Below are 13758 nucleotides of genomic sequence, written 5' to 3'. Positions count from 1 at the left end.
TGGTCTCTGGGGCTCTTGGGCATCTCCCCTCCCATCATTCCTTCTAGCTCTCCCTCTCCCCACTCCACTTACTCCCTGACGGGGACCCCACTGCTCCTCCTGTCCTCTCCAATACTCCTCTCCCTGCCACTCCTCTCCCCTCCTCCCTTCCGCCCTACCTCTCCCTGCCATCCTCACACTAAATCACACTACACAAACTCACACTCACTCCCAGTTCAATCACACACAATCACAACCAAACACTCAGCCTATCACACTGTAAAATTCAAATAAAATGTGTGAGGTGTTAGAAAAAAAAGTGTGGTATATTTGTATATGTATGTATGCAAAATATGTGCAATATGTAAAAATATGTGTAAGTGTACAAGCTTAATCAAACAACAATGTGACCCAACTAACTCCTCTGTTTGCGCCTCTCTCTCTACTCTGACTAATCCTCCACTCCAGTGTAGTGTGCTGTAGCTCAATGAACCATCCAAACACAATGAAGAAAATGGCGGCTGCGCATGGGTTTATATATGAATTTTGAATAGCGAAATTACGTGTCGCATTTATATTTGAAATCGCGGTTCATTTTTACGAGTGTTAGCCTAATTTGCATAGAACTACTCTTTATTGACACTTTCCGTGGACAAAATACTGGCGTAAGTTACTTGCGACGACTAAAATGTGTATTTGCGCACATTTCAGAAGATCGCCAGTTTGTAATACTTATGCCAGTTTAGCATATAACGGCGCAGTATATGTAATACCCCGATGTGCGAGGTGAAATTATGGGCGGCGCTGAAACCTGCGCAGTATATCTGATCGCGCCCCCTGTGTGTTTGTATATATCACAAAGAATTTTGTCTCTTCCTCTAATGGCAGAAATTATGACATACAATCGTGTCTTAATTGCACATCTAGCTATGTGATTTATTTAATCACTTGCACACAGTGCCAGTTACAATACATAGGTTTAACCTCTAGGGACATGAAATCAAGAATTAGGGAACATCTGTCCACTATAAACGTTGGCAAAGCCTCGACCCCTCTGGTACAGCATTTTTCTGGCAAACATGGAGGTAATTTAAACACCTTTTAATGGTGTGCGATTGAGAAAGTAGTGCTGCCCCCCAGGGGAGGGAATCTGGACCATGTCCTGGCCAAAAAAGAGAGATCTTTTGGATTTTTCAATTGGAAACAAGGTTGCGCAAAGGTTTAATTTCCCGCTATGATATGATAAACTACTGGGAATAAAACATTTTGGTGTTCCAAAACTATGGATTACGTATACCTCTAATTCACCTACATTAAGGACACATTATATCCAAAGGGGTAGTTCAGGGCTATTAGCCAGCATCAAAGTAGCTTTTACAGCATCTAATTTCCGGTAGTTATTATAACTTACATAGAATACATTTTTGTATTATACATACTAGCTTTTGTTTTATTCTGGTGATGCTAGTGCTAAAACACCTAATATTTGGATTTAGATGATTAATTAAATCAGCTATATTTCATATTAGGCATTATTTGTTATAAATACCTCACAAATACCCTCCTGTTTTGTTTGACTGGGCAAAATGAATTGCAGAAGTCACCACATGTATATCTATTACACTTAGTTCAGTGTTGTTTGCATAGTTATGTTTGAGGATTTTTTCATATACATGTAGAAATGCTACGGTCCAGATAAATAGACAGTTTAAATTTACCTGTAGGGCATGGTTAATGACACAGCAGGCGCATAATGTGTTTTAACAAGTTATAATTTTAATCAGCCAATGACAATAACACTGTTGTACTTAAATAGTTGAACACAGCACAGCACTACAGGCTATGACTACGGCTCTCTAAGCTGAAACACGTAAGCCCAGTGTTGCGCTTGTTCTATGTCTACAATTGGGTGCTTCCTGTTACTGTTTTAAATATGCTTAAATATGCTTAAATAAACTTGGACTTTTTATAATTATCTTTTGAGAAGTGGATTGTTTCTGCTTTTTTATGGCTTCTTATCCCAGAGGATCCACAGACTCTCAAGACTAGCAGATACCGGTTTGCCAGTACCATCCACCCCCTCTTAGGCTTCAGGCATGGATACTGATGTCATAAGAGCACCCGGAAAAAAGGAGAAGGAGCCACGAGTAAGTCTCCACATGGACCACAGTGACAGCGGACATCCATAATCCACATCAGAAGCGTAAGTGTTAGGTTGAAAGCTCAGGGATTGTATATAACAAACTTTGCCTACAAATATGTCAGAGGGGACATATTGGATGGGGCTTTTACGAAAGCATGATTGTTATTAATTACTGGCAACAGTAATGGGACAACATTCCACAACAAAAATGTTTACTTGGAAGAATCCATTCCATTAAAATGATGATACTCCCTAAGCTCCTATATATATATTTCAAACACTTCCAATACCACTTTCCGATAATACGCAGTAATTAATTACTGACAACAGTATTGGGACAACACTCTACAACAAAAAATCTTACTTGGAAGAATCCATGCCATTAAAATAATGACACTCCCTAAGCTCCTATATATATTTCAACCACTTCTAATACCACTTCCTGGTAACACAAACGCCCACGCATAGCCACGCACACTATGTACCGATCTAAACAAGAACAACAGACTGGTGTAAACAAGCCACTCACAAAGAGTGGGTAAACCTAGAACATGACTATACTAGGTGGTCTACACTGGCTGCCAACCACATGAAAATGCCCATTCCCAGCATTATCCACCCTTATCACAGAAACATTCAAAATTTGGGACAAATCCCTGCAAAAATATAAAACTATCTCAACCCCACACTCCCCATGAACACCAATATTAAATAACCCCACCTTCATTTTACACCCTTTACCGATTGATATGACTATCCCCACACTACAACATGCCATACTGTACCATACACTTTTACAAAACGGCAAGCTGAAATTAAAAGATGAAATCTCAGAATTATTGGGACCCAAATTTAGCAATTGGTTCAAGTTCCTACAACTCTCACACTTCCTCTCATCACACCCGAATAGGACCAATATACACAAGGCCCTAATACCATTCAAAATACCTTTTTTTTCAAAACATCCACACACAGGTATCTTATCTATTGTTTATAAATGATTTCAAATGCACCACGCTGATAACCCCCCATCATACACACACAAATGGGAAACAGAGCTTAATCACAACCTGTCTATACAAACCTGGTGCTCTATTTTTAAACAAATTAACTCATCTTCTTCATCCATCTCCATTGCAGAGATGAACATGACACTCCTTTGCAGGTGGCACACACTACACACCTGGTAAACTAAACAATATGATATCTACATACACAGCCGATTGCTGGCAGGGATGTGGGCACAGAGGCACATTTACACACATGTGGTGGGACTGCCCCACAGCATAAACTTACTGGTTGGACATTAAAAAAGAAATCAAGCAAGTCTTACATAATTCTTTACCCCATAGCCCTTGGATCTTCCTCTTCAACAAACTTCCACCCCTAAAATGCTTATTAAGACTGTAGCTACTGTTATGATAAACATGGCTAAATGCTATATCCCCTCTCACTGGAAAAAAAAACAAACCTTCCAAATTTACAATTTTGGAAAGACAGGGTCTCCTCTTCCCTACAATTGGAAAAATACAATTTCACAAAAAATAAAAAACTGGATGACTACTTGTCTATATGCTTTATATGGGAAAAATGCATCAACTCACTATGCCCTCCATCCAACACTTAGATCAATCACATCTTTGGAAACATCTATTTTTATGGAGCCTTCTACACAATACACACCCCCTCTATTCTATAAAACATCAACTTTCAACAAAAATACTATTCCAGCACTGTCAAACTCTTATTGTTGGTCATGAATTGATGCACTATGTTGTTTTGTTTTACCTTCTTTTTCAGTAATTATGCACATATCTGTTCCTTGTTGATTATGGAATAATGTTTTACTAATTCTTGTACTGTCTATTGAAACATTCGATAAGGATTACTTTGAAACAAAACTCTGTTTTAAGATATGAAGATGCCCCACAGATATTTTGAACCACTCTTCTAAGAGCTGACACTACCCCAAAAATATGAACAGCAGTTTGAAGATCTGAAGAAGCCAAAAAATATGAACCACTTATTAAAGAAATGAAGATACACCAAAAATATTATGAACCACTTTTGTAAGAAAATATGAAAAGCAGTCCATAAATATGAATATGAGATTCAGTTTGAAGACCTGAGGATGCCCCAAAAATATTATAAATCACTCTTAGAGGGCCCAATGGTTAACATTTTTAAACCATCTTCAGCTCTTCAAAGTCCTGTATTTAGACTTTTACATCTTTTCCCCCTTCGTAGGCCCTGTAACTGGACATTGAATTCACAGCTAAAGATAAATAGGTGACATTGGAAGCACTGGCAATTGGGGCACAGATGATGCTGAATGCCTTGTCAGTTTTGGTATGAGTGCCCTTTGAAGGGACTCTGGCACTAATGATTTTGCTAGTTTTAGTTTTGCTGGCGAAAAAGTTTAAATGTTACTGCAAGCCTAATATTCAAAACCTCGCCGGCATGCAGAAAAATCTGACTAAGGGCCAGATTACAAGTGTAGCGCTATTTTTTTTTATTACTTGAGCGTTAACTGCGCAAGAAGTATGCTTTTTGAGCGCATTGGGTTGCGCTCATGTTATTAATTGAAAGTAAAAAGTTGACGCTTGCGCGCTAACTCAACGTGCATAAAAAGCCGAACTTATGGCTAGATTTAGAGTTTTGTCGGTAACGACCCGCGTAGCTAACACTGGCTTTTTTCCCCCCGCACCTTTTAAATACCGCTGGTATTTAGAGTTCACAGAAGGGCTTAGTTAGGCTCCAAAAAGGGAGCCTAGAGCATAATTTACCGCCACTGCAACTCTCAATACCAGCGGTGCTTACGGACGCGGCCAGCTTAAAAAACGTGCTCGTGCACGATTCCCCCATAGGAAACAATGGGGCTGTTTAAGCTGAAAAAAAACCTAACACCTGCAAAAAAGCAGCGTTCAGCTCCTAACGCAGCCCCATTGTTTCCTATGTACCCCGAGTCTAAACACCCCTAACCTTACACTTATTAACCCCTAATCTGCCGCCCCCACTATCACTGACACCTGAATTATACAATTAACCCCTAATCTGCCGCTCCGTACACCGCCGCAACCTACATTATACCTATGTACCCCTAATCTGCTGCCCATAACACCGCCGACACCTATATTATATTTATTAACCCCTAATCTGCCCCCCACAACGTCGCCTCCAGCTACCTACAATAATTAACCCCTAATCTGCCGACCGGACCTCACCGATACTATAATAAATGTATTAACCCCTAATCCGCCTCACTCCCGCCTCAATAACCCTATAATAAATAGTATTAACCCCTAATCTGCCCTCCCTAACATCGCTGACACCTAACTTCAAGTATTAACCCCTAATCTGCCGACCGGACCTCGCCGCTACTCTAATAAATGTATTAACCCCTAAAGCTAAGTCTAACCCTAACACTAACACCCCCATAAGTTAAATATAATTTAAATCTAACGAAATAAATTAACTCTTATTAAATAAATTATTCCTATTTAAAGCTAAATACTTACCTGTAAAATAAACCCTAATATAGCTACAATATAAATAATAATTATATTGTAGCTATTTTAGGATTAATATTTATTTTACAGGCAACTTTGTATTTATTTTAACCAGGTACAATAGCTATTAAATAGTTAATAACTATTTAATAGCTACCTAGTTAAAATAATTACAAAATTACCTGTAAAATAAATCCTAACCTAAGTTACAATTAAACCTAACACTACACTATCATTAAATTAATTAAATAAAATACCTACAATTATCTACAAATAAACCTAACACTACACTATCAATAAATTAATTACATAAAATACCTACAAATAAATACAAATCGGATTGAACTTGAATCTGATTGGCTGATTCAATCAGCCAATCAGATTTTTCCTACCTTAATTCCGATTGGCTGATAGAATCCTATCAGCCAATCGGAATTCGAGGGACGCCATCTTGGATGACGTCATTAAAAGGAAGCTTCATTCGGACTTAGGACGTCGTTAGAAGAGGATGGATCCGCGTCGGCTGCTTCAAGATGGTCCCGCTCCGCGCCGGATGGAAGAAGATAGAAGATGCCGCTTGGATGAAGATGTTTGCCGGTCCGGATCTCCTCTTCTTGCCGGATAGGATGAAGACTTCGGAGCCTCTTCTGGACCTCTTCTTGCCGGATAGGATGAAGACTTCGGACCCTCTTATGGACGGATCGGTGATACCCGGCGTGGTGAAGACAAGGTAGGAAGATCTTCAGGGGCTTAGTGTTAGTTTTTTTTAAGGGGGGTTTGGATTAGTGGTATGTGGGTGGTGGGTTGTAATTTTGGGGGGGGGGTAGTGTATGTTTATTTAAATACAAAAGAGTTGTTTTCTTTGGGGCATACCCCGCAAAAGGCCCTTTTAAGGGCTGGTAAGGTAAAAAAGCTGTAAAATTTTTATTTTAGAATAGGGTAGGGCATTTTTTTATTTTGGGGGGCTTTGTTATTTGTTTAGGGGGCTTAGAGGAGGTGTAATTAGTTTAAAATTCTTGTAATCTTTTTTTTATTTTTTGTAATTTAGTGTTTGTTTTTTTGTAATTTAGTTTTTTTTTTTTTTTTTTGTAATTTAGTTTAGTTGATTTAATTGTAGATAATTGTAGCTATATTAGGGTTTATTTTACAGGTAAGTATTTAGCTTTAAATAGGATTAATTTATTTAATAAGAATTATTTTATTTCGTAAGAATAAAATTATATTTAACTTAGGGGGGTGTTAGGGTTAGGGTTAGACTTAGCTTTAGGGGTTAATACATTTATTAGAGTAGCGGCGAGGTCCGGTCAGCAGATTAGGGTTAATAATTGTAGGTAAGTAGCGGCGACATTGGGGGGGGGGCAGATTAGGGGGTAATAAATATTATGATGGGGTCGGCGATGTTAGGGGCAGCAGATTAGGGGTACATAGGGATAATGTAGGTTGCAGCGGTGTGCGGTCGGCAGATTAGGGGTTAAAAAATTTAATAGAGTGGCGGCGATGTGGGGGGGGGGCCTCGGTTTAGGGGTACATAGGTAGTTTATGGGTGTTAGTGTACTTTAGAGCACAGTAGTTAAGAGCTTTATGAACCGGCGTTAGCCCAGAAAGCTCTTAACTCCTGGCATTTTTCTGCGGCTGGAGTCTTGTTGTTAGATTTCTAACGCTCACTTCAGCCAAGACTCTAAATACCAGCGTTAGAAAGATCCCATTGAAAAGATAGGATACGCAATTGACGTAAGGGGATCTGCGGTATGTAAAAGTCGCAGCTGGAAAGTGAGCGTTAGACCCTTTCCTGACTGACTCTAAATACCAGCGGGCGGCCAAAACCAGCGTTAGGACCCCCTAACGCTGGTTTTGACGGCTAACGCAGAACTCTAAATCTAGGCGTAATTTATCAATACAGTTTTAAAAGCATTGACTGCTATAAAAGTTTTCAAACTTTTAATATTATCAAATAAAAAATGGGGAAAAAAAGGTTATAACATCCTCTTGTGTTTAACAAATAACAAAATAGCTAATGTGAAAGTCTCCCTGGAATGGAACTGTCTCCAAGTTTTACAGCATATAACAAACACTGAGATTGAAGTAAGCTTGTTGATCTTTCTGTGGGTATATGTGTTTAACATGGGTGTTTGTAAACTTACATAACATCCAGAGGATTGTATCCCTTTAAGGTCATCTGGTCATGAGTTAATGACAGGCTTATGTTATTTATGTATGCAGTGTCACTATCTTCAACACATCTGTGTTAAAAGCCTGTTTGTTATTTGGATAAATTAGAGTAACCATTCAAATTAACACAGCCACATTGCCAAAGATATTGAACTGCAAATGGTTACTTTAATTTACCCAAAAAACAAGCAGGCTTTTAACATAGATGTGTTGAGATATTGACACTACATACATAATATAAACCTGTCATTAACTCAAGACCTTAAAGGGATATAATCCTCTGGTTGGTATTAAAGTTTACAAATACCTGTGTTAATTTGAATGGTTACTCTAATTTATACAAACAACAAGCAGGCTTTTAACAGAGATGTGGTGATTCTGAAGATAGTGACACCGCATATACAATATAAGCCTGACATTTAAAGGGACATACATTTTTGGTTGGTATCTAATCTCACAAACACCTTTGTTTAAATAAACAGTTACTCAAATTTACCTAAACAACTAGCAGGCTTTTTTCAGAGATGTGGTGAAAACAGGGACACCGCATATATAATAATAGTCTGTCATTAACTCATAACCTTAAAGGGACATAATTCTGTGGATGGTATTAAAGTTCACGAACACCTTTGTTAATGTAAACGGTTACTTCTATTTACCTCAATAACAAGCAGGCTTTCTTACACAGATGTGGTGAAAATAGGGAAACAGCATACATAATATAAGCCTGTCATTAACTCATGACCTTAAAGGGATACAATCCTCAGGTTGGTATGCAAGTTTACAAACACCCATGTTAAACACACTTCAATCTCAGTATTATATGCTGTATTACATGGAAACATTTCCATTCCAGTTAGACTCTCACATTACCTATTTTGTTATTTGTTAAACACAAATTTTTTTCTTTCATGATTTAGAAAGAGAATGCAATTTCAATCAACTTTCTAATTAACTTCTATTATCAAATTTGCTTCATTCTCTTGATATTCTTTGTTGAAAAGTATATCTAGATAGGCTCAGAAGCTGCTGATTGGTGGCAGGTACATAAATACCTCTTGTGATTGGCTCACACATGTGCATTGCTATTTCTTAAACGAAGGCTATCTAAAGAATGATGCAAATTAGATAATAGAAGTAAATTGGAATGTTGTTTAAAATTGTATTCGCTATCTGAATAATGAAAGAAAAAAAATTGGTTTAATGTCCCTTTAACATTGCACAAGCCTTATTCAGCTAATATCCATTATAGCACTGACAATCATGCTAAAATGCCCCAAAATTGAATATTGTGCTAGTCGTTCATACTAATTGTATATACAGTTGTCATCTACTATACACTATTTATTTTTATCTTTTTTAAAAAAGCATGTTTAATTAGTCAAATATGTTTTTGTCACTTAAACAAGTATTATACTTGTATACGGTTAACTAAGAAATGATGAGCGGGGGGAGTGGGCCTCTTTATCCTAAAATGCCTGGGCCTCTTTTTGGTCCCAGTCCGGCCCTGGGTATACCCTTTTGTCCAAACGATCTAATAGATCATTCTTGTGTTCTGTGAATGCTTCATTGGTAGAGCAATTTCTTTTAGCCCTAATCAGCTGTCCCTTTGTTATAGAGTATGTGACGTTTTTAGGATAGCAATACCGAGTTGCCCGATATGGGCTTTCTATAAATACTGGTCTCAATGTGGCCTTCTCTAGTACCCTTGAGAGTGATATCAAGAAAATTGATAGTTGTCTCATGTATCTCAGATGTAAATTTCAAATTGAAATTATTCTGATTGATGTAAACAAGGAATTTCACCATGCCATCTTTGTCACCATTCCAAATTAGGAGCAAGTCATCAATAAAGCGACCAAAATAAACAATGTTGGACCTGAAGGGGTTCAAATCTCCATGGATGTGGTACAGCTCCCACCAACCCATGTACAGATTGACAGCATGATTCTTAAAAATCCTGCCAGCTCAGTTTAAAGCAGTTCCTGCATCAAGGTCGTAGATAACATTGCATTTTACTGTGGGGACATACTGCGCGTGACTGTGTGAATTAGTCCTGTTGTGATAGCCCTGTGCACATCCTACTCTGAACTGAAGCGCCCTGTTTGTTATGTTAGTATACTTTACTGTATTGCCTGGGGTGGAAGCATAAGTACACACACTGGCCCTACATGGTTGAGACTCCGGGACAGCATGTTTCTTAAAAATCTTGCCAGCTCAGTTTAAAGCCATTCCGTTGTCTAATCAGGCTGTCAGAGATGGATCTCAATCCCCTCCCCCTTCTTTCTGGCTGAGAGAGCCGTGCTGAATGTTCCACTGTACAGCAGTACAGTTTAAAACACAGACTGAAATTAAAGAGGAGTTAGATGTTAACTCTTATTGTTTATTAATGTAATTCGGCTAGATTATGAGTATTGCGGTAAGAGGGGCGCGGTGCTAACTTGCACGTTATTGTCACTGCTCACTTTCTTACAGTGCTTGTATTACAGGTTTTTACAAACCCGGTGTTAAAAGACAAAAAGTGAGGGTAGAGCAAACTTGTGTTCCATACCACACTCCAATACCTGCGCTGCTTAAGTCAGGGGTTAGCTGGTTGTACGTGCTCGTGCACAATTTCCCCATAGACATCAATGGGGAGAGCCGGCTGAAAAAACGTCTAACACCTACCAAAAAGCAGTGTAAAGCTCCTTAATGCAGCCCAATTGATTCCTATGGGGAAACTATATTTATGTTTACACCTAACACCCTAACATGAACCCCGAGTCTAAACACCCCTAATTTTACACTTATTAACCCCTAATCTGCAACCCCGACATCGCAGACACCTGCATTATACTTATTAACCCCTAATCTGCCGCTCCAGACATCGCCAACACCTATATTATACTTATTAACCCCCTAATCTTCTGCCCCCAACATCGCCGCCACCTACATTATATTTATTAACCCCTAATCTCCCGCCCACAATGTAGCCACAACCTACCTACATTTATTAACCCCTAATATGCTGCCCCAAACGTCACCGCCACTATAATAAACATATTAACCCCTAAACCGCCGCACTCCCGCCTCGCAAACACTAGTTAAATATTATTAACCCCTAATCTGCCGTCCCTAACATCGCCGCCCCCTACATTATATTTATTAACCCCTAATCTCCCGCCCACAATGTCACTGCATCCTACCTACATTTATTAACCCCTAATCTACTGCCCCCCAATGTCGTTGCCACTATAATAAACATATTAACCCCTAAACCGCCGCACTCCCGCCTCGCAAACACTAGTTAAATATGATTAACCCCTAATCTGCTGCCACCTAACATCGCCGATACCTACCTACATTTATTAACCCCTGATCTGCTGCCCCCAATGTTGCCGCCACTATACTTAATTTATTAACCCCTAAATCTAAGTCTAACCCTAACACCCCCTAACTTAAATATAATTCAAATACATCTAAATAAAACCTACTATTAATAACTAAATAATTCCTATTTAAAACTAAATACTTACCTGTAAAATAAACCCTAAGCTAGCTAAAATATAACTAATAGTTACATTGTATCTATCTTAGGGTTTATTATTTTTATTTTACAGGCAAGTTTGTATTTATTTTAACTAGGTAGAATATTTACTAAATAGTTATTAACTATTTAATAACTACCTAGCTAAAATAAATACAAATTGACCTGTAAAATAAAACCTAACCTAAGTTACACTAACACCTAACACTACCCTACAATTAAATAAATTCCCTAAATTAAATACCATTAAATAAATTAAATAGAATTTAATAATAGCTAATTCAAACACAAAAAGTGGAGAGTATAAACTGATAGCACACCAGAGTCCTGAAAATTAGTCAATCACATTAGAATATTTATCATATCACAGAAGGACAATATTATGATAGTGTATATGACAAGTTGAGTCAGATAGTAAAATAAATTAAAAAATAACTTTTATTACTAAAGTTAAAAATAGAACAACACACAAACAACATACAATTTAAAACTACGAGTGGAGGGTAAATCAGCGTAGTGAGTAGAAATAGATACTACTAATATAGTATCAAGGCAGTTTGCAGTAAAATGACCGATGCAATATCTAGCATTTATTAGTGGATATATCCCATAATATTACATTAATATACATTGGTAATGACTGCTGCTCATAAGGTGATGTGCCAAATCTAAAGAAGGTAAAGAAAAAGTATGTATAAGCTCATCAGTGGCTAAAAGTAAATTGCATCAAATAATGTAGACGGCAATGTGATGCACACAAAAGTGTGAGTCACAATAAAAGTAAACCACCATATGGCAAAGAATAGAGTCCAAGTAGTGTGATACATCAGAAATAATATACTGATTGTCAGTTTATAGCACTGAAATAAGTGATGTCAATATCCACGTATATATTGGAAAATAGTTGAACAATAGTTCAAGCTCATCAGTGACTAAAAGTAAATAATATCAAATGATGTAGACTCCAATGTGATGCACACAGAAGTGTGAATCACAATAAATTTAAGCCACCATATGGCAAAGTATAGAGTTCAAGTAGTGTGATACGTCACAAGTGATATACTGATTGTCAGTTTATAGCTCTGAGATGCCTGATGTCAATATCCACGTAAATATTGGAATATAGTTGAACAATGGTAGCATTGAGAGTAAGGTCTGACCAAATATACTAGGTCTATGGCACACAGAGAGTTGATAAAAGTATAATTTTATGCCTACTTGCAATGTGTTTTTTTGCACTATAGTGCTAATACTGGGAGATAAAATGCTCCAACATGAATAAATGTAAATTACATAAGTATTATAATAATCTCCTAATAATTAAGTGCAACACTACAACTGGCGAGAGATAAGGCAAAAAAGCCTGATATTTCAGTATGCAGTAAGTTTCTATCAAAATATGGACTCCAAAGAATATAGTCAATCGTGGTTCAAGTTAAATATTGATACAAAAAACTCTGTTAATAAATTGAGCTAGTGTATTCGTATACAAACTTGCCCAAAATAATTAAGCAAATGTTTGATACAAATATATAATTTATAGTTAAATCTGAAGATTTATGGCACACAAAAGGTTAATAAAAAGGTTTATTGCGTATGTAGTAGCTTGACATATGTTAGTTTCACTTGAATGTTAAATGTTAGTAAAAGCTTGACACAAAATAACAAATTGTATCAGTTTAGTATTAATCTGTTAATATTAAGAATGCACAACATAATAGCTGACAGCAATGATAAGGCACAAAGCCAAATAGTGGATTGTCGTCATGTATATTTAGAGTATGAACATTGCAAACTAAACACACTTTATTAACAGGTAATATCCTACTATATAAAGTTTGTGCTTTCAGTCAAGCTTAAAACTACAAGTGTGTAGTAACTTAGGTACAATGTGTGATAATAAATACGTAATAATACCCTATTGTTGTAAATAAACAGGTGTAGTGTTTATCACAACGGTCAGTGGTGTTTAAAAAACCACCTATTAAGCAAGCCTGAATTGATAAGGGTTAAAGGGTTAACAGGCAAAAGCTGCAAGCATGACCTGAATAGTTAAGGTAGCTTAAAGGTTAATGTCTCCTAAAGACTTCACCTAAATCATGGCAGCGAAACCGGTTTTGCAGTAAAATGTTGCCCAGTCAAATCTCTAACCCACATTCAGCAGGAATTATCCAAATGCAGAACAAATAAACTATCGATTAAACTGCTCAATATTTAACATAAAGAGTCACGCTGATCGTGTCCTCCTAAACGCTTCCTAAAACATAGGAGTTCACTAGACTTGTCGCCACTTATCGGCTTTTTCGAAGGGTGTGTATATGGTGAGTATATATAATGTCAGTGTCCCTAGGTACCTCCTTCTTGCTGACGTAGGTAAATAACACGATAGCCGTATAACCTTAAATGCTGGATCATAAGTAAGCCAGATACAT

General features: G+C 37.4%; 1 protein-coding gene across 1 annotated transcript in view; it reads right to left on the bottom strand.

Moving 5' to 3' along the window:
* The window catches only part of LOC128645669 (uncharacterized), a 369635-nt gene that overhangs the window by 338248 nt on the left and 17629 nt on the right, over positions 1–13758 (bottom strand). The window lies entirely within an intron of this gene.

This window comes from Bombina bombina, chromosome 1 (genome assembly GCF_027579735.1).
Source record: "Bombina bombina isolate aBomBom1 chromosome 1, aBomBom1.pri, whole genome shotgun sequence".
NCBI classification, from domain to species: Eukaryota; Metazoa; Chordata; class Amphibia; order Anura; family Bombinatoridae; genus Bombina; species Bombina bombina.
This window is presented reverse-complemented; position numbering and strand designations above follow the sequence as displayed.